Below are 24,584 nucleotides of genomic sequence, written 5' to 3'. Positions count from 1 at the left end.
TAAGTCATGATAAAGGACAAATTATTATTCCAGGGATAAACATTTAAAAGGTGATATTTCACAGTGACCATCTGTCACAGCTGCTCTTTTGTCTTGCCCTTAACCCATTAAGCTGTCTACTTAACAGACTAGGTCATGGCTATCATTTGGCTCCCAGAAAACAACAAATTGTAAGGATTTTTCATCATCTTTTTTTAGATGATTTAAAACTGTACAGTTCATCAGATGAGGAACTGATAGCACAACTGCAAGTGGTCAAAACATTTTCAGAAGATATAAAAATGGAATTTGATCTTGATAAATGTGCAAAAGCAACCTTTAAGGCAGGAAAGGTGCAGCACCAAGAAAACAGTTTTGGGACATGAATGTGATATAAAAGAACTTGAGCAAGAGGGAGTGTATAAATATTTGGGAACTGATGCAGGATCAACATTAAAACATGAACAAATGGGAATAAAACTTACTAAGGAATATTTTAGAAGACTTAAATTAATACTAAAAACAGCACTTGCTTCTAGGAACAACGTCCAAGCTATAAATTAATTTGCTCTTCCGGTCCTAACTTACAGTTTTGGTGTGATTGACTGGTCCCAAAAGGTGTTGGATAGTTTGGACAGGAAAACAAGAAGGATGCTTCATGCTAATCAAATGATTTATAAAAATCATTGCATACCAAGACTATATAGTCCCTGTTCTGAAGGAGGTATGGGCCTCTTCAAAATTAATGACATGTACAGATCTACAATAGCGGGACAGCATACATACCTGCTGACCTCAAGACCCAAACATAGTGAAGGTTTTGAAACATGAGTAGGATTAAGTCCAAGATTACTTCTCTGTTTAGTTTAGCAGAAGCATATCGACGACAAGTGGGAAAGGAATTCAAACCAGAAACAGATAAAAATCAGGCAGCAACTTACTGTGCCAAAAAACAAAAGTCACCAAAGCTGTAGATGAGGGTAAGGTGGTACACACAGCCTATCTAGATCTCGACAAGGTTTTCAACACCATCTCCCACTCTGGAATTATAGACAAACTCACTAAACTAGGTATAAATCCCTATGTCACAAGATGGGTTGCCAACTGGCTCACTGACCAAACCTACACTGTGAAAGTAGCAGACTCCAAATCCATCTTCAGACCAGTGACAAGTGGAGTACCACAGGGTTCAGTCCTGGGTCCTCTCCTGTTTGGTATCTACTTCTCTGAAGTACACGCTAACACAGAAGGTCTTTGGCAAACAAAGTTTCCAGATGACTGCAAACTAGGAGCCATAATCAAATCTCCTAACGATGTGGACATCCTACAAAAGGGCCTCACTGAGACAGATACCTGGTGCCAAAGCCATGGCCTCAAGCTCAATGCCAAAAAGTGTATTGTCATCCCTTTTGGTAAAAACTCTGTATCCATGAACTACCACACAGGCGGTAGTCTACTTAACACCGAAAGTGTGATGAGACATTGGGACACAGGTGGACAGTAGTTTCTCCTTTGATAATCACATTGCCACAGTAGTCAGGAAATCCTTCTACGTGGCACACCTCATAACAAAAGGTTTCTCATCCAGGAAAAAAGAGGTCATTGTTCCCCTCTAATCATTCATTAGACCCATTATAGAGTACAACGCTCCTTTTGGTATGTACCTCACAAGACATCTACAACAACTGGAAAGGCCACAGAAATACCTCACAAAGAGGATTACTGGCCTCAAACAGATGCCCTACGCACAGTCTCAAAAAACTCCAGCTTTACTCTGTCGCATATCGCCAACTCTGAGGCGATCTCTGCCTAACATACAAAGCTATGTCAAACCCAGAGCTGTTGGACATGCTCCACGTAAAGAAATCCCAATCCCTCCGAGCTACATGCTCTAGGGACCTAAACCTTGTCACCACAATAAACAGAACATGCTGGAGGGATAGATTCCTGTCTCAGAGACTTCCCATACTCTGGAACAAACTACCTATGTATATCAAACAAAGCTACTCATTAGCACTTTTCAAGAAAAATCTTGATGACTGGATGGGAGAAATTCACCCCGGGGATCACTTCTGTGGCTCTGCTCGACAGGGGCACAGGAAAATATCTTCTTGGGTGGCAAAAGCCATGGTACCATTTGGCTAGGCTTATATAGGCCCTAGGGCCAACAGCCTAGTAACTACCCATGAACCTATGAACCTATAAATGTGGAAAATGCATAAATATAGTTGCAAGTATAGAAAACTTTTGGAACAACCTCATGTTGCTCAGGATAGGATGCAGGAATGGTTAAAGAAAGGTGAATTTAAACCAAAAGATGAAAGGTTAATATTGGTGGCACAAGATAGTGGACTACATACACGTTTGTTTACAAAGTCCACTGAACATTTGGGAGAAATAGGCAAATGTAGGTTTTGTAAAACAGAATTGGAAACAGTCACACATCTTGTTGCTGGTTGTGATATACTAATGGCAGAAGGACTGTATACTGAAAGGCATAATAATGTGGCAAGACTATTTCACTGGGGATTGTGCAAACATAATATTGGAAACAACTGAAAAGCACTGGAAACATGAGCCACAGAGCACCATAGAAAATGATGAAGTTTGTATCACATGGGATCATCCAATACCAACAGTTCAAAAAATAGATGGAAGAAAACCAGATATAGTAGTCCATAAAAAAAAAAAAAAAAAGTAGTCAAAAGTAGCATTGATTATTGAAATTGTACATAAGACACTGCAGTCACAGAGTGTAGAAGAGACACAAAATCATAAAATACCAGGATTTGCAGACAGAAATGAGGGCAATGTGGAAGAAAGATACTCAGACAGTTCCAGTAGTAGTAGGAGCAACGGGGCTTACAAAAAAGAATTTACAGTCGTGCATAGATATGTTACCGATGCATGTAATTCTGTACGAATTACCAAAGGAGTCATTACTGGGTACATTGCAAGTGCTGTGAACAGCACTTCTGGATGACATCAAATATTGAAACAATACTAATTTCATGAACTTTAATCATACTTTGACTTAGGAATGGGCTCCATTCTCATCATGGTATTAGAAACCCAAAAGATTTTGGAGAAATTAAATAAAGCAGTACACTGGAAGTGTAATTCCAAGGCACACGATCTTAAAAATTTCCTGTGATGCGGACGGAAGGGAATATGAAGGAAAGCATCATTAGGACCCAAGGTAACCAGAAAAGCTTTTGGAAAAATCAGAGGTAAAAAGATTTTGGTGTGCAAATGTTTTGAATTTTGGAACTTTCAAAAAGGTGTCCACGGAAGAGAAAGATCTAGAATTGGTCTCAATAGTAGCTGCTCTTCACTTTTTGATAGGAAGAAAAAGATCCCATTACGTCCTGTCGCAGAAGGTCTGAAATGAAAGGAGAAACCAGTAGTTTTTGGTTTGCAGTACTAGTGTGATAATATGTCCAGCAGGAAAATAATTCCTTTGCAATGCATACCCTTTTTGAATGATTTGTAAACCCCAAGACTCTACTATGATTGTTTTCCTGAAGGGAAGTTTGATAGAGTATGTTAGGAAGTTTGGAGGGAAGTAGGTTGAGGTGATGGAACGAGGAGGGGGGTGGACAGACGTTGGAAAAGTGGTCTCAAAAAGGTCCTTTGTCTCCTTTAAAATCAGATGTGAGCTTGTCCTGCCATTTCATTTTGGATTTTCTGCCTATTATTTTTTGATAGAAAGGACCTGGTTTGTAGGGGTAATTTTTTTTTAAATTTTTGATCGGGGAAAGAAAAAGCTGCTTGAACCCCTGTATAATGTTTCCCCTTTCCTCCACTTCTTTAATCTCAGCAGAACGAGGATCAAAAAGGTACTTATCAAAAGAAGCATCTAAAAGGTAGTCCTTAACATTACCTAGGAGTGACTGCTGTCCAAGTCAGGAAAACCTTCCAAGAACAGACCAAGTGGCAGCAGTCCTGGAAGAAACATATGCTACATCATATGCACACATAATGGAATGATACACAACTTGAGATGCAAAAGAAATTATGTTCTGAAGAGCAGATCTCAAGTCAATGTTAGGGAGACTAGGAATATGCTTGGACATGTCAAAATTAGATAACATTTACCTGATCATATGGGTTTGATAGTTAATACCACGGAAAGCTGAAGTGTAGTTAGTATAAACTTCCTTTTGCTACCTGTCCAGTGCCCTACTCTCTTTATTGTTAGCTAAGGCATTAGTCAATGGAAAAAAAGTTTAGACGTTTTTTCTGAGTCTGTAAAAATAACTCCAAGGTCAGATGTAGGATTCTTGCAAAGGTATATGTGGCTGTCATGGACATTTTAAGACCCAACAGGCTGTTTTGGTGCAGGTGTTTGAGATTCTGGAGCTACAGAAAAGTGCCCTCCAAAGTTTCTAATACAAAAGCAATAGCAGAAGAGCTTCAGAACTTCCATAAGCAATAGACTATAGTATTTCTTTAGAGATTATGGGAGGTGTTTACCCTCTCACTTAAAACTTTTCACAATCATTTGGATGGTGTCCCCAAATGCAAGTTCTTCTTGAAGCAAGTTTGAGGATAAGGTATCTTAGTATTCAGACTCATAACCAGAAAAGGGGAGTATAATTCATAGGAATAATCCAGAGGTTCAGAATCTGGTTTAAAAAAAAAAAAAAAAAACTTCCTCAGAGGAAGCATCCCTCTTTCTCGAGAGCGTTTAAGGGCATAAAGACAAAACACAGTGAAGGCTTTAAAAAGCCCTGGAGTAAACATCTGCCATTCTTTGAACAAGAGACACATAGAAATGTAAACCATGGCAAAGCAAGGTGGTATTGCCAGAGTGAGTCAAGCTTGCTTATGCAGCTGAGGGATACTGCCAAAAATTATTGTGTGTTCAGGACTGAAATTTTAAGGTGCTGCAGAAAACTTTTAGAAGGCTACTGCTACTAGATGAAGCTGTACTCCACTTGAACATCTTCCTAAATAAAGTCTGGAAGACATGGATAAACACAAAACAGAAGCCAATCTACAAAAACTTAGGCAACTAAAAATAAAGTCAAATTTTAAACCAAGTTACACAAACTTTCTTTTCTATGCGTAACAGTAAGAAAATCACATACTCAACCATAAACAATTATGGACCTCAATAAATAACCTTCTAAATCTTGGCAATGTTACCCAAACCACACCATCTACCTTTTAACAAAAATGACAGTACTGCTTTCCAAGTCAGCTCCCACTTTATTCAAACAGCTGCAACTCTGCTTGAGAATAAAGCAAAACAAAACAAAACACACAACCCCCTAACAAAGCTTTTTCAGGACCCTGTATACTCTCCTTCAAACCAGTCTCTACTAGAGTTATCCAAAATTAACTTGAAAAAATGAAAAACAGCACACAAGCTTCAGATAAACTACCCACAGAATGCATCCAAATAGCTGCAGAAGAAGGGGCCTATCCAGTCTCAATGCTAATAAACTAATCACTTACAGAAAATTATGTACCCAAACTTTGGAAAAAATCCTGTCATCCCTTTGCACAGAGACTGCTCCTCTACAGAACTATCCAACTACAGACTCACAGCTATTCTCTCTCCACTTTCAAAAATCTTACAGATGCATATATAACCAACTGAATTCATGATAGAACACAACCTCATCTCCCCTACACAACATGGTTTCAGATCTAGCCATTGCACCACCATATAACCAAATCACCTTCACAGATAAAATTAACCAATCAAGAAACTCTTATAATCTAGTATCCACTCTTTCTGGCTGACCAAGACCTTTGATACAGTTTACCACCAAAAATGTTTAAATAAGCTGTTAGCTACAGGACTAAATACTTCCTCTCTCCATTGGTTTCATAGCTCTTTAACAGGCTGTAAAAATGGCATAATGAATGCTCCCCACCTTCCTGCCTACATCAGTCAAGCGTTCCCCAAGGCTCCATTCTAGGTCTCCTCCTATTTAACTTGTTTATAAATTACCTTCACTTAAGCATGCCAGTAAGCAAATATTGTGCAATACGCTGAGGACTCCTCATTAATATGCTCAGCAAAACCCCTAGAAACCCTACAAAATGAAACTTCGGCATCCTTCTCAGTTGATTAGTGGCTTGAAAATTCCCACCTTCTCCTCTACCTCAAAAAACAAAATTAATATTTACTCAAAAGCAGTACAATGGCCAAATAGGTTCATTGCCATAAACTTAAAAAACACCACTCTAACAGAACAAGTGGACCACATGAAACCTCGAGAAGTTATCACAAACTCAATTTCGATAAACACATCTCAGAGGAAAAATTAATCAAAAATTGGGCAGCGTCTACAGACCAAAGTCATTCCTTACCAACAGCAATAGTACTGCTATAACAGATTTACTTTCTATTCTGCTGTATGCATTGCCTGTTTTTCCCAAATTAACCTGAAAAGTTCAACGATGCTACAATAAAATAGCCAAGTTTGACACCATGCCAACCAGAACACACCACTGGCTGACACTTGAATTGACTTCAGCTTCCACAACTTCTCAGCTCTTCTCAACTTGCAGTAATCCACAAATATGCAAACCAAAACTATGCCCAAGCCTCATAATATCACACAGCGCTATTCCCCAAGTAGAACCTACTTAATATTGTACAGTACTATTGCCCAAGTAGAACCTTACACTCCTCTGACAAAGTTAAAAACAAAACAGGTGACTCACTCTATAAAATGCATCTTTAAACTATGGAACTCTATCTTAGCATAATTAAGTTAGATAGAGAACATAAATCCCTTCAAATCAGAGCTCAAAGAACACCTTACACAGGCCTGGCTGTACCCCCATGACACTGCAGGATAAATAACCCCATGTCTCCTCTCCCCTATACAATAACATACACAATTACCATCTCATTCTCTCACCTTTCCCAGCTCACCACATACATTTTGATTAAGCTCTATCAGACCCAATAGCTTGACAATACCTCACTGCATCTACGTGCCTAAACATACAGGTACAAAACATTATTATTTACTGTCTCAATGACTAAAATCTCATTAAAACTGTTTGACAAAACATTCCTTTAGGTAATATTGTGTTATGCTGTTTTACTCCCTTGAATTGCTGTACTGCTTGTATCACAACTTCTATGCCCTAATATACTGTAACAATATAATGCCTCCCTTTGTACAACTGTATAAATTATGTACAAATTATTTTTTTTTTTGTTAAAGAGTAATGTATTTTGGAGCTTTTCACCCCAGGCCTCTACTGAAAATGGGTACTAACCCAGTCTAACTTCCCAGTAAACAAATGCAATACATACATACATTCATAAATAAATAAATAAATGCACAAATAAAACTTTTAGTGGTAACTCTTATTCACCTATATTTTAACTATACCATGTCAAAGAGTGGCTATTACAGCATGATGTTACTAGTCAAGTGACATTACAGCTGGACACTCAAAATGAAAATGCATGTGTTCGATTATTGTCTCTAAAAGGACATAGTCCAGTCATTAAGCACCAGCAAGAACATGCAAAAGGTATTCATAACTCTCAACATCTTAGGACAAGAAATCTGAACAAAACCTAAAATAACGGGGAGACAAAGGTCCAAAAATAGGGATAGATTTTAAATATTGCTCTTATAAACTTAGAAAGTTGCTAGAATAACAGAATTTGTGTTAGCATGGATTTTCTGAAGGATATGAAGTCTGAAACACAAGTATATGTCATTATTTAGTGACTTCAATCCTCAAGTGGTTTGCCATAAAAACAAATTTTATGAAGAGCAGACCAAAAATGTGAGGGGTCTGGTATGTGATCTTGGACCGTTTGCTTATTTCAAATAATCATCTTTGTTTTGTTAGAACACCAAGTGTTTTGTGTGTTATGACTATCTAAAACATAAGATTTCCTCAAGAGCTTGACAACTACACTTGGAGTGACTGATGGGGTAATAAACTGTCAGATGGGCATACATATCTGAAAATGAGAAATAGTGGAAGACTCTTACAGCAGCAAGGCAAATGTGTTCTTGAGTACATCAAGTTAACAGTAAAAATAGAAAGCTTGAATCTAAATCATCAGCTAAGTAAAGGGAAGACTTGACATTTCTGCATCAGCCAAATAGATGTAATATTAGTCAAGGCACTTCACAGATGGTTATCTTAATACACAAATGGAGAAAGCAGGCTCACAGGTACTTCCTGGCAGGCAAAGAAGGATTTACTTTATGTAAAGCCCTCTGGAGTATCCAACACATGTTGCCAATGTTAAGTCCCCACTTCTACTTTGCACGGCACCCATTTCATTATATCCTCTTACCCAATAATTTCACTTTCTGTTTTCTAAGCAGTAGCGTTCAGATTTAAATAATGAAATGAGTATTCAGAATATATGCATATAAATATTTCACTGCTATAGTTCTGCAGACATTTTCCTCTGTTTTACAATATAAACACAGTAGCTTTTCAAAAATAGCATTCTTCTTTATTGTTTTTAAAGTACATTATTTTACCCTCGCAGAAATCAAGAACAATGCCATCTGAGACTTAAGCAAGTAGTTTATGTAGGACAGACCGAGATTACCTATTTACTGATGGTCCAGGTAATGTTAATTCATTCACTAAAGAAATAACTAATGCATATTTTCCTTGCATGGCAGAAACTGTAACATTTTATTTAAAGAGAAAGAACCACCTAAATTTAGGTCTAGTACTGCTGCTTTTATCAGAAACAAAGCACACACGCAACCTTTGACTAAAATGCAATCCTTAATGTAGAAACAATTTGTTTTAACAAAGCTGGAAATCATTACAGACGCTCTCACACACAGAATCCTCAAATATCTTTGAAGCTCTGGAAATGTGCACTGTAACTTCCAGTGGGTTTGGAAAAAGCTTTTTGTTTGAAATGTGAGAACATAATTTGATTTTAAGCAAAAGTTCATGTATCTGGAACTACATGGTGTTACTAACGAAGTGTAAAGACAAACTCTTCAGCACAAGCTATTTTTACAGCGACAGTATTCTTTAGGTTCTAGGTCTTAAACTTGAATGTATACATCACAGTATGCATAGTAACTATTAAGTTTGTAGCATTCTGGAAACAACTCACAATATATCATCAATCATTCAAGTTGCATATATACTGACAGCTGCATTTTGTTCATCCAGCACAGAGCTTTCACTTGAGGTTAAGCATTTCTTTCTGTGCCACTTGGCTGTTCAGATATTTAAAGTAATAAGAAATGTATTACAGTATAAATAAATAAATATATGAACAATTAATGTTTATAGATCTGAGTTAGAGGTCAGGTATTAGTGCAGTTGGATTGTCCATCATGTAACCTTTAAGATGAAATGTTTCAATAACTGGTATGCAGCATGGTGGCTGTAATACCTAAAGAAGGTAAAGACCCATCATATCCAGCTTCAAATAGGCCCATTTTGATTCTAAACCACGATTATAAAGTGTTTATATATAATGGCTAGAAGAATGGCAAAGGTGATGCCATAAACCAGTAGTTCTGAAACTTGGCAAGCTGGAGAACCCCTTTTGTGAAGGAAATATTTTGGCGGACCCCTATAGGTGGCAGTACGCATGCGTTACGTTTGGATCAAACCCCCCAATCAGCCCCCGATGCAGCCATTTCAGTGTTCCATTACTTGGATATTTCTGCCCAGTAGCCATAAATACTGTTCAAAATTCTCAGTGTGCATACTGTTTTCTACTTTACTTCTACAATGATTACCGATATTTGGATTTAATTTCAAACTTTTATTTCAAATTTTATAGCACAAACACTGACAGACATTTGCTAAAGCTAAACAAAGCAACACAGTCTCACAATGAAAACAGACTTGGCATTAAAAACTTCTCTATCTTTGAAACTCGCATTGAACTAGGAACCAAACAGGAAGAAAGGCAGTGAAGTAAACTGCAGCTCCAAACAGTTTTAAAATGTAGATTTTATTAATAAACCAACTCGTTCTTTAAAATGTGCAAAACTGTGTAATAAATAAGTAAGTGTTTTTGTCCTGGTTACTCCCAAGGCTTCATCAGATAATTAAAAAACAGTGCACACCATCTTAAATAATTTCTGTATGTCACATGGCCTGCCTTAAAGCCTCTTACAGTCCACACCAAATGCACACAACCAGATAAATTATAAAAACCTTGTTAAATAATAAACACAGTCAAATACTCTCTATTAAAAATGTCCGATCTGGACTACTAAAAATGCAGTACATTCATATGAATCCTGTGAAAAAAATTGTAAAAGAAACTGGTTAGTAGCCCAAGTAGATGCATAAAATTCCTTTTCGTTTTTATATGAACTAGTATTCCCAAGCGGCTTCCCATCCATGTACTAAACAGGCCCAACCCTGCTTAGCTTCCAAGATCAGACAGGATCAGGCAAATACAGGGTGGTATGGCAATAGATACCATTATGTAACACCATAGTCAGTTATATAAAACTGTAACAAACAAATTTACCTAATAAATAACATAAAAAGGGTTTAGCCATCATTACCCTTCTTAGTTATAATGTTTGAATTAAACCATAATCAGCCCATTTACCCACCTGAAGAGTACAATGGAGGAATAAAACATATTTAATAGCCATTGAACTTTCCTATGGGCCTGATTCAACTCATTAATGTTGGCTAAAGTATCGGTGTCGGACCTTAAAATCCCTTCCATCCTCCTAATATATTTTTTCTCCATAATTACCACACCGTCCCTTTCTAGTTTCATGACCCTTAACTGTCTCCTTAACTCATCCAATTTTTTTCTGTTAATTTTTTGTGATATTATATTCGTCCTGTTTGGAACATCTATGCCCAAACGAGGCCCTAAGATCCATTTCACATATTTTTTCTTATGTTTGTAAAACGGGGTGTAATGGTGGATTATAAGTGCTGTCTATCCTTAAACCAGAAAACACAAATGAAAAAAAGTTAAATATAAGGTTAAAATTAAATTTACATGTAAAATGGTTCAAGTCCATAATAACTGTAGCAATGTTTGTTCTTCTTGAAGGGGCAAAGTTCAATCCCTTAGACATTAAATTAGTAAGTTCAATATTAACTGTAAATGAAGAAAAAGTATAAATGCTAAAATCATCCTCATCGTTGGTAACTATGTTGGGGTAATCCGTAAACTAAGACCCAGCTTCCCCTACCAGTTCCATAGTAGGTTTCATCACCAAAAGTTTGTTCTGCATTGGGGGGATGTCAATAATAAGATTGCCTCCACTGATTCCTCCTTAAGGGGGTTCAAACATCCGTTTCCCGCCATAGGCCCCTCTGATTCTTTTCTTTCAATCTCTCGGATCTCTCTAACGGTGTAAAATCCGATAGGTTGTTAATAAATGGCCTTTCAGGAAAATTCTTCCTCTTAGGATCATCGTGGGGGTGGTGGGTAGGCCTTTCTAGGTGCCCATTAGTGTTCAGCCCATCATCACTAGTTCCATTATCCCCCCGCTACCTTCATGTTCCCCATGTGGCTGTCCTTGGGGGGGGGGGGGGGCTCCAAACTTATTCTAACCCCAAACCTTTGCTGAAGGTGGAACAGGGTAAGCCACCCCACATTAGCATAGTCTTTGAGGTCCCTCGTCCCTGTTAAGCTTTCTGTTTTTCCTCTACTTTATTTTAACAAGCTGGTTTTCAATATAGAAAAAAATCTGTAAATGTTCCCCGTTATACGAGCTATAATTCAAATCGTTAGTAATAGTATTATTTAAGGCAGTGGTGTCTGCTGTCAAGCCTTCAATAACCTTGGTGTTATGTTTAATCAAATATTCCATGTATTCTAAACCTTGATGCTTAAATAGGGCTAAAAGTTCCTCATGAAGAGGCGAGTCCTTTTCCAGGCCCTACAGGTACCTTAAAAACTTCAACCCTTTAGAAACTATATTGGATTTTATACATGCCAAAAAGTATGCATTTTCTACTTTAAGCTTAATTTTGAAAAGCTTATAATCAAGTTCCCCCAACAAATCTTTAATGTTATTGTTGTTGTTCAAACAGTTAGGTAGCTAGGGGGAACTTGCAGAAAAGCAAGTGTCCAAATTTAACAAGTCCTCGACATTTAAACAGTTACCAGTAGATAGTCTAATATTACTATTGTTGTGACTTAACCCAGAAAGATGCAGTGCTTCAAGGGTAGCCATTCCTTTCTCATTACATTTCCTTCTTTCCTCCAAGTTCACTTTGGTTAATGGATTCAAGATGCTGTGCAGCAAGCTGGTCTATCCTCCGAGAAAGCTACTTGATAAGGAGGGTTAAGCTGCCGATTCTATTCCGGACTTCATTTAAATCACTCAAAGAGTCTCACCACATCTGGAAATAAGGGAGCTGTATTGGCAACTGTTTTTTTGACACTTTTAACCCCCCCCCTCCCGGGTTTGAATGATAATTGTAATATTACATGTTTATTGAAGAAAAAAGCACTTGAAAGATAAGTAAAACCTCACTGTTAGGTGACATAGTTTTCTGTCCTATTCCAGCTATAAGCAGACCTGGACTTATTGAGCTGTTAGGAGGTACCTTATAGACCCTGGCACTTTGTAGATGTTTTACTTCTCCACTATACTGTTCAGGTGGGTAAATGGGCTGATTATGGTTTAGTTTAAACATTATCTTAACTAAGAAGGGTAACGATGGCTAAACCTATTTTTTTATGTTATTTATTAGGTAAATTTGTCTGTTACAGATTTGTATAAGCAACTATAGTGTTACATAATATTATATATGTCCATTCCATCCTGTATATGCCCAATCCTGTCTGTTCTTGGAAATTAAGCAGGGTCAGGCCTGGTTAGTACTTGGATGGGAGTTCACTAAAAAATGAAAAGGAGTTTTATGTACCTACTTGGACTACTAACCATTTTCTTTTACAGATTTTTCACAGGTTTCATATGAATGTACTGCATTTATAGTAGTCCAGATAGGGTATTTTTAATAGAGAGTATTTGACTGCATTTATTATTTTAACAAGCTTTGGCTTTTAACAGGCTTTTTATGGTTTATCTGGTTGCATGTATTTGGTGTGGGCTCTTTAAGAGGCTTTAAGGCAGGCCATGTGACTTAGAGAAGTTTTTTAAGATGGTGTGCACTGTTTTTTTAATTATCTGATGAAGTCTTGGGGTAACCAGGACAAAAGTGCTTATTTATTTATTTTACAGAGTTTTGCACATTTTAAAGAACAAGTTGGTTTATTAATAAAATCTACATTTTAAAACTGTTTGGAGCTGCAGTTTACTTCACTGCCTTCCTTCCTGTTTGGCTCCTCGTCTTTGATTCACTTTTCCTGATTGTATAATTAAATTTTAATATACAACAATTAAATTATATCCCTTGTATAATGCAGCACCACTTGGTAGAGCGTGTTTTAAATCTATAGTTTTGCAAGTTTTTCCAATGAGCAATGAAACAAAACATATGAACCAATAATGGCAAAACTGCCCAATTCAAAACATTTCAACCATAAAAAGCCACTCAAACTTCTGTCATTATAATCCACCAATATCAGTCAATATGCACAATCTTTGCAGAAGTAAAAGTCATCTGTACAATTCCACCTTAAAGAGATCTGTAACTAATGAAAAGGTTGCTGCTAACAAACAACTTTGTATTTAAGTGTTTCATCTACAAATTCAGTGCCTGCTGCCCTTGAGAATAAATTGCCTACTTATGTTGCACTAAAAAAAATGGTAAGCTGGTAATATTGCATGGATGGCAAAATGAAAACAGGGTCATAGTTATTAGGCATCTCGGAAAAAGGAAGATGTATTCAAGATTTCAGCACTCCACCCCCTTGAAAATACAACACAGTATCCATTGATCCATCCACATGCTGTGGGAGTAGAACCCACAGCCTTTTGAATTAAAAGCAAGTATGCTACCGGTTGTGCTACTAACACTGCTTTAAAATTCTATACCACAATAATACCATTTGCTGGCTAGCTAAACAAAACAATTGCACATTGTAAACAGACTTAGCATGAGCAGCAGTAAACTTCTCTTCCCTTGAAGCGAACAATTCCTTCAACGATGCAGCTTGGTTAGTTGGGGTAGAGAGGATTTAGGCTCTCGTTTCCTGTAGCTAAGGTATAACTAACCATCTGCTAACCCCAAGTAGGGCATTTCACACAAACACACACACAGACACACACACAGACACACACAAAACCTCAACCTTTTAGTGCAAGAAATCTGGACAAAGCCTAAAATAAATAGGGACAGACTATAAATATTGCTCTCATGAACTTAGAAAATTGCTAGAATGGGATTTGTGTTGGTATGCATTTTTCTAATCTAAAGCATTATAAGTCTAAAACTCAAATGTCTGTCATATTTAGCAAATTCAATCCTTTTTATGAGGAACAGGCAAACATATGGGACAAAAATCTGGACATTCTGCAAAAACCTGGACAGTTGAGGGATATGCTACCTACGTCTTACACACACACACACACACACACACACACACACACACACACCAACCATACCTCTTCAGCAGAAGAAATGTAGGCAAAGCCTGTCATAATGGGGGGGGGGGGCAGAGAGAAAAAACTAAGGACACATTTTAAATATTGCTCTTATAAACTTAGAAAGTTCATAGAACAAGTTTTGCATTAGTACAAATTTTCTAAACCATATCAAGTCTAAAGCTCATATGTCTGCCATTATTTTCAAACTTCAGTCCTCAATGATTTGCCCGGGATTTGCCAGAAAAACTCCATTTTATGGGAAATAGACCATATAAGGCAAAAATCTGGACATTCTGCAAAAAATCTGGACAGTGGACAGCTATGCTCTCAACAGGCATCACTTCTTACTCAAATCTCAATTAAAAAAAAAAATACCTTCAGGGTCTTTCAACAAGATCGTCCAGATCAACTCTGCAGTAATTTCTATTAACTGTCAAAATGGAGAAAAAGCATATCCATACAATGACCAACATAAATCCAGGACCTGTCTTACTTGGAGGGAACAGAAGAGTTGTTTACATTTCCCTACAAGTTTAAACTGCCAGGTAAAAAAACAGTGCAAATGAGCAGCTGCTCAGTGTCAGCCACAAAATCAGTTCCTCCTCCTTTTCTAAAAACTCAGGCAAGCAGATGCTATTCTGGATGAGCGCCGGTGCAACTTTTCTTTTTTTTCATTCACAAGGTTGGTCGCAGATGATGCCTGAAATCCAGGTGGGTGCAAGTGAACTCATAAGCCACAGCTTTGGAAACGCTGCCATAAACTGCCAGATATGGATCAATGCAGTTTTGTGGAGGGGTGGCAAACATTTGACAATGTTAATAAAACAATGATGATCCACCGGGAAGTAGAATGCAAGAAAAAAGCACTGTTGTTGGTGGGTCTTTTAATGCAGAGAAAGCATTTAACAGAGTAATTTGGGATTTTGTGAGTACAGCAATGGAAGCATTTGCATTCCCTGACAAAATAAGTAGGTTAATTAGGAGGATATACGAGGGATTGGAGGAGAAAATTAAATTTGAGGGGGCCTCTCTGACAAGTTCAGTTTGAACAGAGGAACAAGGAAGGAGTGTACTCTTTTCGCTTTATTTACGTTTTATTTAGAATCACTGGCAGAAAATAAAAGACACAGAAATTCAAGGATATAATTGGTATGGTAATCAAGAATAACTGGCTTTATTTGCCAATGACATTATTTTGTACCTGACAAAACTAGAAAAGGACATTTCAGTGTTTTGAACATTCTGAGACAGTTTAATTTTTATATCTTCAAAAGAATTGAATGAAGATAAAACAAAGGCAACATCTGTAAACTATGTACCCACTACCCACAGATGAATTCTTTCAGCAATACCCATGGGGACATGATAAGATTAAATACTTAGGAGTATGGGTTAAAAATGATTCTATTATAGCAGCTAAGGATATGTGAAAAGAAACTAAACAAAAGCTAATAAAAAAACTGAGAAAAAGTGGCTGCTTTATTGTATGGCTATGGATAGCAACACACATGCAGTGAAAACGTTTTTAATCCCTTTAGTTTTATACACAGGTCAGTCATGTTTTTATCAATCAGAGGAGAAGCTGTGGATAGCAATTAAAGAGTTGAAGGAATTTATCTGGGAGGGGAAGAGGGCAAGAGTCGAGTGGGATAAGGTGATCCTTCTAACAGAACAAGGTGGTTTGTGATTACTTGACTTGAAGTGGTATTTCAGAGCTTCACAGTTAAACCTTCCTATAACACAGCATAAGCAGAAAGCTATCATTCAAAGGGGAAGGGGATGATGATGATGAAACAGGCAAAGCTCAAGTAATAGGGAGAGCCTGGGATTTTGGATGCAGATCCTTAAGGAGAGTAACAATAACCATGCAGAATATTATAATCAAAGTAGCTGAAAGTATTCTAAAAACAAAAGCAACATGGGAATGGAGAAAGGACATGCTGTCAATGGGGATGACTGCAACTAAGAAAACAGAAAACTGGCAATTGGGAGCTGGAATTTACTGGAGAAAACAGGCAAAGGAACCAAGGTATTGGGAGATAATAATTAGACAGGGAAAAGTAATAGAATGGGAAGAGGCCAATAATTAATTTGCACTGCAGACTACATATTACCTTCCCTATCAAGGATTGATATCACAGTACTGACAAAGAGAAAGGAAATGTGGGAACCCAAGTGAAAAACCTGCACTGGTAGAGTTTTTAGTAGTACACAGAACAGAAGCTGCTGTTAAAAAAAAAAAGAGAGATAACTAGTACAACATAAAAAAATATTTCATGATAACTATAGGAATCAGAGGAGGTTAGAAGGGATTGGGAAGAGAGACTGGATAAGCAATTAACAAAGAAACAATGGGAGGATGTGTGTATGGTTCCCAACTATGCAACAAAGTTTAAAAGATTTAGGATCTTTGCATTGCTGTTTGCATAGGTACTTATACCCTGAGCAGACTATAAAGAATTTTTCCTCAGGTAGACTGGAAATGCTGGAGGTACGATCGGGAAGAAAGAGGTAATTGGGAAAGTATTTTTTAGGTGAGTAATGACTAAAAATTCCCTGCAGACTACTCTGTTAGAAATACTGGGTGACAAACTGGTGTAACTAAGAAAAGTATTTTTTGTGAGCTGTAATACAGAATCAAAATTGCCTAGACATGGCAAGGCCTTGCAGAGTTTAAATTTTGGTGGCTGAAAAAAAAAAGCAATTAGAAAATAGAAATCAAAGTCTCTAAACCAACTGTACTAGAAGTATTGAATAACAGAGATAAAAGAGCTGGTAGTGGTATCTTTAGAAAAGGGTATGAGCAAATTACATACAAACAAACTGGAATTGTGGGAAAAATTCATAGAAAATAATCTTTTGGAGGAGAAATAAGGTTTAGAGGAAGGCAGGAATTGAATGAGTTATGTAATGCTTGACTGATAATGCCTGTACATAATATTATATGTGATGTATAATGCTTGCAACTGACACTATGTCAATATGGTTTTTCATTTACATAAATGTATGCTTGCTTATGTTATAATTGATAATTCAATAAAGATGTTTCTTAACACTTGTATGCAGCATAGTTTTGGAATTATTAATGTAAACATGAGGAGGCAACATTAGATGTCTGCAGGCATCAGCATGTTGTAAGTAGGGAAATGCCTAGTGGCATCACTAGGCTTTAATGAGTTAAGTGCGACTATACTGTTACTATATACATGTAAAACAGGCGTAGCCCCCTCTGCAGATAATCTTGCTGAATAACAGTATCTTTCCTCTTTCTTGTGCCTCTACACATTTTGATGGAAAATGTAGCTTCAGGACAAGAGGCAGCGAAAAAGGACACACCATCTACTTTCTGTAAGTCTGGTATAATATAAAAGATCTTTAACTGTAATGAGTGAAGACAGGTCATGATAGGTTCTTGACACAGGACAGGATTACATTGTCTTGAGTATCCTATCTGCTGCTGGACATAATTAGATTTGAATGTTCTCTGTTTGATGCATTTGATTAAAAAGAAGTTCTGTATTCAACATAACGTTCCATCTGTGTTGTCTATTTTCATTCTTCAGTTGTTAAGTTTGGATCTGATCCCCGGATCCAAGTTGGCCATTACTATAGCTCATGGCCACCAAAAAAACTCTCCTCCCCTACCCATAATGCACCAACCCCTAACATACCTCAGACCTCGTTTGCTGGATAACAAAGCAAGAAATATTAATTTAATATTTGATAGTATGAGGTATAACTGGAGCTCAACATAAGGAACAGTGGTGTCCTTATAAGTTATTTCCTCATTGATTTCTGGAGGAAAAAAAGATTGGGGGTTGGAGGATTGGTGGGATGGGAATGGAGGAAGAATGAAAATGGACAACACAGATGAAACGTTATGGTGAGTACATAACTTTTTTATCTGATGTTGTCAATTTTCATTTATTTCCCACCTGTTGGGACAGAGTACCTAAATTCCTGGGTGGACTAAGGAAGGATCATCCTGAGCACAGATAAGCCACAGGCTGCTCTTTCCCTCGAGACGAGGCACACTCTGTAATGAGTAATAAAAATATGAGGATTTGCCCAAGTTGCACACATGCTGCCCATGCAATCCCTAGATAGAAACACTGAAGTAGCAGCCATGGACTTGGTCAAATGGACTCTTAAAGGTTTTGGTAAGCATAGACTTGTTTTAGACAAATGATATAGAATCTGTCAACCATCTGGCTAATGTTACCCTTGAAACTTGACTTACCCAACTTAGAATTTACAAAGGTGATAAAATAACTGATCTGCGTTTCTAATTTCTTTTGTTCTATGTAAGTAAAAATGCAATAGTCTGTGAACTTCCAACAAGTGCAACATATATTCACCTTTGTTTCCAAATTTAGGAAAGAAAACTGTCAGATTAATGCTGGATTCTAACACCACCTTAGGAAGAAAAAAAGGATTATTTCGTAATGTTACTCAATCCCTGTGAAGAATCAAGTAGGGAGGTTTGGAAGAGAATGCTTGAAGTTCTGAAATTCTTCTTGCTGAGGTAATGGCCACCAGAAAAATAATTTTCCAAGTCAGAAACTTTAATTCACATTTTACTGCTGTTTCAAAAGGGGAATGAATCAAGTCCTGCAGAACCACATTCAAGTCCCATGGAGGTGTTGGATCTTTATAAGGAGGTCTCAAAAGAAGGGTACCTCTCAAAAAGGCCTTACAAACTTTACATGATGCCAGAGTTGAGTTCTCAAATTCAATGTCAAATTTAGAGATGGCTGCTAACTGAACCCTAATTGTTGTAGAGCTACCTCCTTCGTTGAAGACTGTAGCTAAAAAATTCATTTTACAGAGGCTGAAAAGGGGTCAATATGTTTCTGCAGCACCGAAAAAACAAACCTCTTCCATTTACTTCTGTAAAGTTTTCTTGTAGAAGCTAAGTATAATGTTTGTTAATGTTGACTTGTTAATACAGTTTGCTACTTTTGTATAAATGCAAATTTGCCTATGTCACAAGTGATAATTCAATAAAGGTGTTTTAAAAAATATATGACTGACAGGAGATGACAGCATAGGTTGTCTGGTTATTAAAAGAAGTGGAGAAACCACACAGTCAGCTTTAGGTTAGTAATATCTGGGTGAATCATGCCTGTCGGGTGAAACATGAGATTTGGAATCGGATCCAGTATCCAAGGAGAGGAAATTAGATGAAACCAAAGAAAGGGGAACTAAATCTGTCATGGCCAATAAGGTGCAAACAGAAGGCTTTTTGCAGAAATTTGGGGAACAAGGGAGTTGGAGGATAAGCATAGAGGAGACCGGGTGGCTGATCATGTAGTAGAGCATCTCTCGGTGATTCCTCTCAGTGGGGACATTAGGGGAAAGAAGCTGATATGCTTGTTGTTTAGGGGAGACACAGAGACTGCAGCAAGGCTGGCCCCACTGGCAAAAAATCATCTCTGCTACTTTCATGTTGAAAGACCACTTGTGAGGCAGTACAGTGAACCTGCTCAATTTGTCTGCTATCACGCTGGACATCACCTGAATGTGCACTATCATCAGAAAATGGTTGGAGGAGACTGCCCACTGCCACACTCAGAGGGCTTCTTGACACAAGGGGCAAGACCCTGGTACCTCCTTGTTTGCTGGTGTACCAAACTACTGACATATTGTCTGTCTGAATAGCAACTGTCCCAAAAGAGAGAGTCTTGGAAGACCCTCAACGCTAAGAGCACTGCGGTCATTTCCAGGATACTGATATGCGTGCTGGCCTCTTCGCGGTACCAATTCTCTTGGGCCATTTCCCCAGGAAGTGCCCCTCCCACCTGATCTGGGATGCGTCTGTAATCACTATGGCCTTGGGCTGAAGGAGAATGAAAAGACGACCTTGAAGAATCTAATCTGATCGAATCCACCATCAAATGCATCTCTTGCATGCTTGAGTGATTCTTATTTAGGCTGGCACGTGTTGATAAAGAACAGACCATTGTATTACTAGCATCCACTGAAGAATTCTTATGTAAAATCTTGCTAGAGGAACTAGGACTATCACCACCGACATTGATCCGAAGGCTTGTAGAATCAACTGGGCTGAGATTGAGGTACTGTGAATTATTTTTCTGACCTGAAATCTGATTGATTGTACTCTTGAGAGAAAGAGAAGCTATCACTGATACCATGTCGAAAATTGCATCTATGAATTCCAATGTTTGAGATGGTTCTGAGATTTGTTGTAATTTATGGTTATCCCCAGATGGGAACAAGTCTTGAGTACCTGATCTCGTGCTCTTATGAGTAGATGCCTGGTCGAGGCAGTAATGAGTCCGTCATCCGGGTATGGAAACACTAAGAATCTCTGCAGTCTGAAGTGAGCTACTACTACTGCCATACATTTGGTGAAGGCCCAGGCTGCTGTGTTAAGGCCAAGGGGCAGTGCTCTGAACTGACTGGCTCACAGCCTGATGTGTTGGTACTTTCTGGACTGCCTGTTCATTGTTATATGATAGCATGCATCCTGAAAGTCTACTAAACACATCCAGTCATCCTTGCACAAAATGGGCAAAACAGAATGAACCAAGACTTGGTGTGCTGAACTGATTTGTTCTGACTGCTGGGATCCAAAATTGGTCTCAAGACCCCTGTTTTCTTTGGCATTAAAAAGAATCTTGAGTAATTCCTGGATTCTACCTGGTATGGTGGTACTTCTTAGATGACTATTTTCTAGCAGCTTTTATTTTCTAGTCCTGCTGCTGCTTTCCTCTGACTGCTGCTGCTTTCCTCTGACTGGGTGGAACACTGGCAAATTTGCATGCAGATGGAGGTGAAAGGATCATAGGAGATTACTAGGCTAATGGCCCTGGGGACCTTACAAGCCTAGTCAAGAGTTTATCCCCAAAAAAGAAACCTCAGTCAGCACCTGTTGCCCCTGTCAATGAGGGATAAGGGTGGAACCCCTTGGACAAATTTATGGTTTCCCATCCACTCATCAAGGTTGAATCTCAAGAGGGCCAGTGAGGTACTCTGTTTGACATGTATGGGAAGTCTATTCAACAGACAGGGCAGCCTTTGGGAGACGAACCACTCCAGCAGGGTTTGTTGATGTCCCATATTAGATTTAGGCCTATCGAGCGGCTAATGCGTGAGGAGTTAGACTTACAGATACGGAGCATCTCTAGTAAGGCAGGGTCCGATATTGCCTTGTAGGCGAGACACAGATCACCTCTGAGCAATCTGTATGACACTGAGTAGAGTGATAGTGATTTAAGCCTGTCCGCATAGGATAGGTGTTGGAGGCCATGGATTCTCTTTGTGTGGCATTTCTGCGGCCTTTCCTGTTGGAGCAGGTGTTTGGAGAGGTACATACCAAACAAGGCATTATACTCGATCAGAGGTCTAATAAGGGAGGAGTACAGAGATGTAATGACCTCCTTTTTTCTGGATGCAGTCCTTTTACTTATAAGATGAACCAAATAAAAGGTTTTTCTGACCATCGCCGCCACATGATGGTCAAATATGAGACTGTTGTCAACCTAAGTACCCAGGTCTCTCACCACAGGTTGTGTGTCTTAGGGGGTTGCCATTGATGTGGTAATCAGTAGGGGCCACGGGAATTACATAACCTCTGGAAATAATCCTCTGCAGCCACATATTTTTTCTGATATCTAACCAGGCTCTCTGGTGTGGGTATAATCGACTCCCTGATTGCATCCAGAGGGGGATAATTGGGTCTCCTTTCTGAAGCGCTAGTAGGGTCTGTCAGAAAAAGAATCTCTAGACCCTTGGTTCTGCAGGCCTCCTCTGCAGTGTGGATGGCATCTTCCATTTTAGTTCCCCCCTCTGCCCTGGGGAACTATCTCCACTTGGCTCTTGGAAAGGACCCGGGGACTTTCCAAACCACATCTTTTGACAACCTCATTGATTCCTAAATAAATTCTTGGGGGGCAGGGGGTCGAAAAACATACTCCCACTGCAGAGAGGGCTTTTCCATCTTTTTCACACCTGGAGTGTGTGTTCTTCACTTTTGGGCCAAACAAAGAACTGCCATCAAAGGGTATACTGATAAACGAGGACTTGAAGGGCTCCACAAAATCACACAAATGCATCCAATCATGCCTCCTGATGGAAATGCCTGAACCTGCCATCCTAGAGGCCACTTCTGCAGCAAGAGAGATAAGCCTCATGAACAAATTAGAAACGGATTGTGGCGTTACCAACTGCAACGCCACAGAAGCCTGAGTCCCAGCCATAGTGGTCCTAGGAAGGGATTTTGACAGTTCCTTATCAAGGCCCTTTGTAGTCCTGTACAGTGTGCCAAGTAGTCCAGTGATCTGACGACAAAAGTCTCAGAAGCATAAACACACTTCCCAAATCCATCCAAAGCCCCAGACTCTTTGTTAGGGAGATGGACAGAGGAACTCTGCTCCACAAGGTGCTTCTTGGTGGCCACCACCATGACCATAGCGTCTGCGGGCACTCCCTTGCTCCAGAACTCCCTTCTTATAGGTGGTGCCAGAATCCGCTCTGTTTTTTTTGTGAACTAGCTCAACTGTGTCTGTCTCCTTCCACACCAACCTAGAGAATAAGTCAATGTGCTCAACAGAGGGTGGAGTTACCCAGGAGGTAGATGGGTCAGACCCAAAGGCGTCCAGGGATAAGGATTCCTCCAGGGAAGAGCTATTGGTAGACCAAACACCTCTATGCATAAGAATCTCAAGGATGTTTCGGAATGAGACATCTTCAGGTGACTATCTTGGGGACCATTTCCCCTCATAAAATCAGTATCTTCGGTGACAAACTCCTGAGGACAGTTCAAGTGCCTCCCCTCTTGCACTTCCTCCTCCTCCTAAGGACATCTTTGGTGGGATGCTCAAGAGAGGTGTCTGAATAGACAGAAATACCCTGCTGGGTAACATGTTTGCTTTGGGCTAGCTGTCCCTATGGCATACAATGAAGGGGCTCAAGGTGCAGAGACACATGGGATCCAGAGGGAATATCTGAGAGGGTAGGACCCGTCCTGCTGAGGCAGTGAGTACTCTCTCTTCACCACATCAAAGGCAAAATGTTTCGGAGAGAAGGAAGCCAACACAGCCGAGAAGCCATACTTCTGCTCCATCAACCCCCCGCTGCCCTGAAGGCAGTCCACCCAGGGCAGAGGTACGAGTCAGGCTGTCCAGTGTCAAGGCTCTGAGGGGAACAGATGGATCCGAAAACTTTGGAGTTGACTAACACCTCGGATCCAACAGGTACTCTTTGGCTCAGAGAGTCATCCAGCTCCGAAACCATCAGAGCCCATGCACTGAGAGACGGTCTCGACACCAAAGATACTGGCATCTTCAGATTTAATCCAGAAAGTCCTGAGAGACTCTGATCCAAGGGCTCCAAAATGATAGGTCAGACCAGAGTAGGAATCGATATTGGTGGAGTAGTACAAACCAAGGCTTCCTGACCTGAAGGGGTAGAAGCAGGAAGAACTCGCATCTGAATCTGCACTGAGAGAAAAGTACAGTTTTGTACCAACCATAAATGTAGATGTTCAAGTGTTCACACTGCTGCAGTCATTACATTTGGGTTATAGTGCCGTCAGGCGGTCCCGCAGTCGGCCAGAGTTCCAAAGTCTTGGTCATTTTCTTCAGTTTTTCTTGCCCCAGATGTCAGGTGCCCCCAAGTAGCGAGGCAATTCATACTGGTAATAAAAAACATATATATATAAAATAAAAACAATACCTTCAGTTACAAGCAAATACACCACAAAGGTTGTATAGGATAGAAAGGTATAGATAAGTACAGCTAGAACAGAGGGGATGGAGGGAGGGTAACCTGGACTGCAGCAGTGTGAACACTCGAACATCTACATTTATGGTAGGTACAAAACTGTACTATGTTCATCGTGTTACACTGCTGCAGTCATTACACTTGGGTAGAATCCCAAAGCTAAGGTTGGGTGACTGGTCTATAAAGAGTTAGGATTGGCTATGAGGCCCTGCAGAACTACAGTGGCAAATCCTGCTCTGGATTTAGAGTAAAGAGGCAAGTGGTAAAGGTGTGCACTGAACTCCAAGTTACAGCCTCCAAACTTTCTTTGGTAGGTACTCCTCTGAGAAAGGCTGTTGAAGTGGCTGTTGCCCTGGTGAAATGTGGCCTAATGTTATTAGGGACTGA

This window comes from Protopterus annectens, chromosome 2.part2 (genome assembly GCF_019279795.1).
Source record: "Protopterus annectens isolate FY-2018-M chromosome 2.part2, PAN1.0, whole genome shotgun sequence".
Lineage (NCBI taxonomy): Eukaryota > Metazoa > Chordata > Ceratodontiformes > Protopteridae > Protopterus > Protopterus annectens.
Note: the sequence above shows the minus strand (reverse complement) of the source record.